At 49.9% G+C, this 5791-nt stretch overlaps 2 non-coding genes across 2 annotated transcripts; both read right to left on the minus strand.

The window, feature by feature from the left end:
• Nucleotides 1–3652: 3652 nt before the first annotated feature.
• Mir296 (microRNA 296) lies at nucleotides 3653–3731 on the minus strand. Its single transcript, NR_029646.1, has one exon. It is a non-coding gene; the product is annotated as a microRNA 296 (primary transcript).
• A 378-nt stretch (nucleotides 3732–4109) lies between these two features.
• On the minus strand, nucleotides 4110–4191 carry Mir298 (microRNA 298). The gene has a single exon (NR_029649.1). It is a non-coding gene; the product is annotated as a microRNA 298 (primary transcript).
• Nucleotides 4192–5791: the final 1600 nt, after the last annotated feature.

Genomic DNA, 5791 nt, shown 5'->3' on the forward strand with positions numbered 1-5791 from the left:
CCCTCCCCCTGCCTTGAACACTCTGGTCCTTGGCAACAGGCTGAGGACCCCCCTTTCTGCTGACCTGTGGGCACAGATGTTCCCTAGGTGTGAAGGCACAGACCACAGATGGCTCCATTTGCAGGCAGGTGCCAATGCCTGGTACTCGGGCACATTTGTTCTCTCAGAGGGTGGCATCAACCCAGAATCACCTCAAATTACATGAACATTCTGCCTTTCGAGAAAGTGAAGAATTTCGGGGGAGTATAGGGAGGTATTTTGGGCAAACAAGGCCTCCTCTGAGATCCGTCTGCCAAGTGATCTAGGCTTTCCTCTGCTTGTGGGAAACATTGCCAATGGGCAGGCTCATAGCCCTCAGATGGGGTGAGCTCTGCTGGATGGCCCCTGGCTGACCTTCTGAACATATAGGTTCTCCTGTTAGAGGCAACCACAGCCTTTCCCAGAAACATCCCAGTCTATCAGCATTGCCACGCCCAGTGCCCAGACTCATCAGAGCCTTCAGACTTGCCTACTGCCCATCAGGGCTCTTGCACATTGATTCGTCTCAACACCTCATCAGGGCCCTTCCTCCCCATGGCTCCACATCGAGGTACTAGACTCTCTCTTCTTACCCAAAACACAATGGCCTAGTGAGGGAACATCAGCTGTTCTGTCATTGTTGTGCTCACATGAAGATGCTGTTGCGTGTATAGCCAAGTTCGCCATGCGTGCACATATTACCGTGTGGCTGCAAACCCTGCTTCATCCTGAATGTTCCTAGGCTCAGCGGAGGTTTCCACCTCTGCATTGGCTCTTTCTAAGGCTCATGGGGATGCTCGCTCCTGGGGAACCAGGCAACAGGCCTCATGAGGCCCCTTTACTGTTCATGATGGTGCCCATCTCACTTGGAAGGAGCGACACCTATTTGGCTGGCCTGACTATACAGCTCTGGAGAGTTGGGCTATAAGTTTACATATATGGAGATGTGTATTATAATGGATTCTACGGACACATTGGAATAATGGCCTTGAGCTACCACGCCCTTGCCAGTTCTGCTCATGTTTTGCTAGGTGCTCAGAAGACAGCCTTTCTCTGATCACTGGATCACGTCACAACACCCCGCCCTGTCCCATTCATACCCCGAGAAAACTTGATCCTCTCCAAATTCCCTGCTTTCTGTAGCTTGTTTTGAGTCCTTTGTAGGATGCTCTTCAATGTTGACAACGTTTGCTCTAGCAGTGTCTTTTCATGTTGGGTTGACACAGGGTACTCGCTGTACACAAGAGGTTCCCAGGAATGCCAGTCTGCACTGTTCATTGAGACTCTGGCTTTTCTTCCACAGGAGGTTGCTCGCTGGAGTGAATGGCAGTAACCGCAATTCCTCTGTGTTTTCTCACATTCTATTTACCCATTTGCCCCCTTAACGGCTCATGGATTTTTAAAACATTTTTTTGTTTGTTTGTTTAAACTATTATTCTTTTGTGTGTGGAGGTCAAAGCACAACTTTGTGGAGTCGGCTCTCTTCTTGCATGGGTTCTACGGATGGAAGGCAGGGAGCAGAACCTCTCAGCGAGTTTCAGACATTTAAATGCTGGGTTATAATCCTGGACAACAATTGGTTCAACTGCTCAGTTTTGACTCTTGGTAGCACTTACCATCAAACTTAGGTCACTCTGAGCTCTACAACAGCACATCCATGCTCCAGGTTCATCCAGTAGTACTAAGAACCACCCATTTCCTTCCTCAGAAGTTGGATCCCTTAGTTAGTAAATGGTCTTTGCACCAAAGTCTAGGTAGAACAGGGAGAGACATGGCCATGCGTGTGCATGCCTGGTGAGTCCTACCTACTTTGTCTGTCTGTCTGTGAATGAAGGGAGACTTCCTTATACCACTGGAACCTTTGCTAGGCCACAGGTTCTCATACTTAACTGTCCCAGGCAGCAGGATAGTTAGACAGAGTTGAAGACAGGTGACAACCCACATGCTATATGTATTTTGTTTCCTTTGAATTAATTTGTAATTAAGTTAGGTAAAAAAATCAGTGCAGCTAACAGACACCATGATCTCCCAGTAGAGTCAGTCATTTGTCCCCAGTATGATCTGGGACAAGGTCTAAAAAGCTTCTGCTGTGACAGGATGGGGGTAGTGGCTTCTGGAATCTAGTGAATACAAGCCATGGGAATTCACTTCCTTTCGTGCTCAAGAGGCCCCCAGAATCTCAGTCCAGCCTCATGAGACCAGTGGCCAGGCCAAGGGTACACATGACTAGAGCTAAGGACCCCAGGGGATCCTTGCTCAGAGAGCAGCTGCCCCTTATCCAATTATGTTTTCTCCCAGAGTCTCTCCTGACACATGTGGTGATTTTTGCAGTTCTTGATGCCAACCATTCTCTCCCACTAGTAACACAGCCAGGAGAGTCTTACCTCTTTGTCAAGACAATGGCTACAGACAAGGAAGAGGGTGGGAAGATGAGTGGCAGGTAACACTAAGAAGGAGGCTCAGTGCAGAGGAGTGTTGGAAAAGCAGAAACAGCAGGCCTGAGGACAGCGGCCTATGGCTGGTGAGTGAGTAGCTTGTTGGGGCTTCCCAAAGGAAGAGAACTGAAGTTTATAGAATTCATATCTGAGGGTTTTACTCTAGCTTCTGCTCACGAGACGGCTGATACACAGCCTCCCATTTGGGCTTCACAGCCTTCACTCCCTGTTTAGTGCTTAACCTGCACTATTGGTTTGAATCTTCTTCAATGTCTCTCTATCCATCCATCCACCCACCTACCCGCGCATCTATCCACACACTCATCTGTTCCCCCTCCTACCCCCCATCCCTCCCTCCCTCCCTCCCGCCCTCCCTCTATTCAGAGTTTACTGTACTCTAAATGAAAGGTGCTCCAGCCCTCTTGCAGTTGAGTTAAATCTAATTAATGGGAAGAGACACTAAGAAGCAAGATCAAGCCAGGTGTGTGCTAGAAGCAAGCTGGTGAAGTGGGATGAGTGATGGGCACACCAGGCAGAGCTGGGTAGAGCGCAGAGCACAGATGAGAACAACACCAAACAATCTTTCTTCGTGAATTTATTAGGCAGATACTGTGTCACACTTGGGAGAGGCTGGGTGTGAGTAACTCAAAACTGGGTGCCTGACACCCTCCCCCCCCAGCTCAGTCTTACAGGGGTGGTTCACCAAAATGCCTTCTAGACTGGACACAGCAGTTTATGCCAGAAATGCTGGAGTCTAAGGCATAAGGATTCCAAGTTTTAAGGCCAGTATGGATAATTCAGTGAGATCTTGTCTCAAAAATAAATAAATAAATAAATAAAAAAGGGGGGCTGCCATGAAGACCGGTGTGGATCTGACTGATGTCCATCCCACTCCTGTAGGAAAGAAAAGATAAGTGAAAGGAAAGCAAACAACCACATCAAGGAAGGTCTGGTGCTAGGAAGCAAGTTTCCCAGCCAAGGATACAGAAGAGTAGGGAGATACTACACAAGGTGGTACAAGCCCAGGGAAGCAGGGCACTATTAGCCTAGAGCAGACAGGGTGGGGTCAGGTCTCTGGTACCCCATGAGCACTAACTGGGGGGCAGGACTAGTCTAGCAGAGGCTGCCACTGGGATCAAGCCAAAGACAGCAAGCATTCTCTAGAGCCCCAAGGGACTACTTACCATGCGACGCTCTGCGGACACCTTCAGGAGAGCCTCCACCCAACCCTCTGAAGCGAGCACAACAGGATTGAGGGGGGGCCCTCCAGAAAGGCCCTCTTGTCACCTTCCACATAGGCTGTTCTGTGTGCACACAGATGGAGATCCCCTCTTAGGGGCCCTGCCTCTGTCTCCCCAACCCCAAGACCCTAGGAGGGTCTCTTTCTGTAGTCTCGAATGCCCACTAACCTGGATCTTGGCCCGCTCACCCGCTTCCCAGCTACGTGCGCTCAGAAGCCACTGCATCGACAATGGGAAGGTGGCAGTCTTAGTAGTAGGCTCAGGGCATTATGACAAGACCTCAAAGTTCTCCATGGCTTTTAGAAACATCTATCTCTGACTCCACCAGCTACCTTGATGGGTGGGGGAACTTAGAGGATGAGTTCCGTGTGTCAACCAGCAACATTCTCCTGGAGATCGGAAGGAAGCTGTTGGCCCACTCCTAAGCTGAGAGAAGGCTAGTTCCTCCCAGTCATAAAACTCAAGGGAAGAACAGCCCTCCTCTGCCAAAGGCCTGGGCCTCTTATGCCTCTTGGTGTCTCTTTCAAGCACGGCAGGAACGTCCCAGCCTACCTCAAATAGCTGTGGTGCTCAGGAAGCAGTCAATTGGGCAGGAGCTAGTTAGTGGGGGTCCAGAGACACTCATCTCATGGCCAGATCTGTCTATGACCACTCCATCCAATGGACTCACTCACTTGCATGTAGTAGCACAAAGAGGGCCATGGTGTGGCAAGTATCCTGTACAGTAAACCCTCTTGTTCTATCAAGGTGCCATTATGAACCAATCAAACCATTTCTAAGCAGCCCTGTAGATTCCCACGCTCCAAGAAGGATCCACCTTGCTGGGCCTCTGCTCCAGCAAGACCCACCTCCCAACTCAAATGCCCCACCCCATGGGTGCTGACTGGGTCTCTGTGAGGTGAAAAATCAATCCATACCTGAGGAGGAAGAACCCCCAAGTTCTCCTACTTAGCAAACCTTTTCCTCAGGACTGAATGTTGTGCTCACAGCAGAAGCAGCTGAAGAAGTGCAGGCTCCAATCCTTGAGGCTCCCCATCACACAAGGCTTCAAAGGCAGGACTGTGCTGAGAGCTCAGAGGTGCTTAGAACAGAGAGATGGGGTAGGGAATGTTAAGACATAAACAAAACAGACACACAGCCGCTAAGGTCATAGTTTTAAGCTCTTCAACTTAATGGTTCTGTCCTAGTAGCCAAACAGCCATCAGAAGACATATTTATGGGCAATCTTTTGGCTACTGTCTGACCATGTGAGACACAAGAGCCATGTTTTTGAAAACACAGGTCCTTTTCTAATGAATGCAGGTCGTTAACGAAATAGGCTTGGAAGTCATCTTCTAAGGCCTTTGTCCATGACCCTAGACAAATCATCTTCCCAGAGTTCACTTGTACGGGGCCCTCAGCCAGGGCAAGCACTGAGGACAAGAAATCAAGTCTAGAGACTTCAGAAAAGGCTTCCTTTCTCTTTTCTGAAACTCTTTGGTTGAGCAGAGAAGAGAGACGGAGCAGAGCCATCATGCTCCCACGGGTGCAGTAGAGCAACAGTGGGAGGCAGAAGCAAACAGAAGAACAGTGAGGCCCATCACAGAAAGACACATCTGATGGACACCCACCCACCCTTGATCCCAACCATCAACATGGACAACCAACCCAGGCACCCATAGGTAACAAGGCTGGGACAGCTGGGGATGGTGTCAGGCCCAAGAGCTGCTCAGCACAGAAGGGTCACAGGAATCCTGCGCTAAGTGGCTCTCAGAAAAGGGGTGCATCACCACCAAGCTGTGAGGGGCTGAGGTACTTTGTACTCCCTCTGAAGTCCTCCCCCCAGAGGAAGAGCACAGTTTTAGTGTGAGCCCTTTGCGGAGTCCTCTCCCCTCTGTGCAGTTGTTCCCAATACATCTGACTTGGCGGCTAGAGATGTGGCTCCAAGTGTTGGCCATATAAGCCCCTTTCCCATCACTCAGAAAACAGAGAAATGCCAGGAGGTACACGTAGCTCTCCAGGCTGCCAAGAAGGTGAGCTGGTGACTTTAGAGGTGCTGCGAGAGAAGCTACTGTAAGCGGGCCCCATCATCTTCAAGGACACTCTAGAGTTGTTCCT

The sequence above is a fragment of the Mus musculus genome, chromosome 2 (assembly GCF_000001635.26).
Source record: "Mus musculus strain C57BL/6J chromosome 2, GRCm38.p6 C57BL/6J".
NCBI classification, from domain to species: Eukaryota; Metazoa; Chordata; class Mammalia; order Rodentia; family Muridae; genus Mus; species Mus musculus.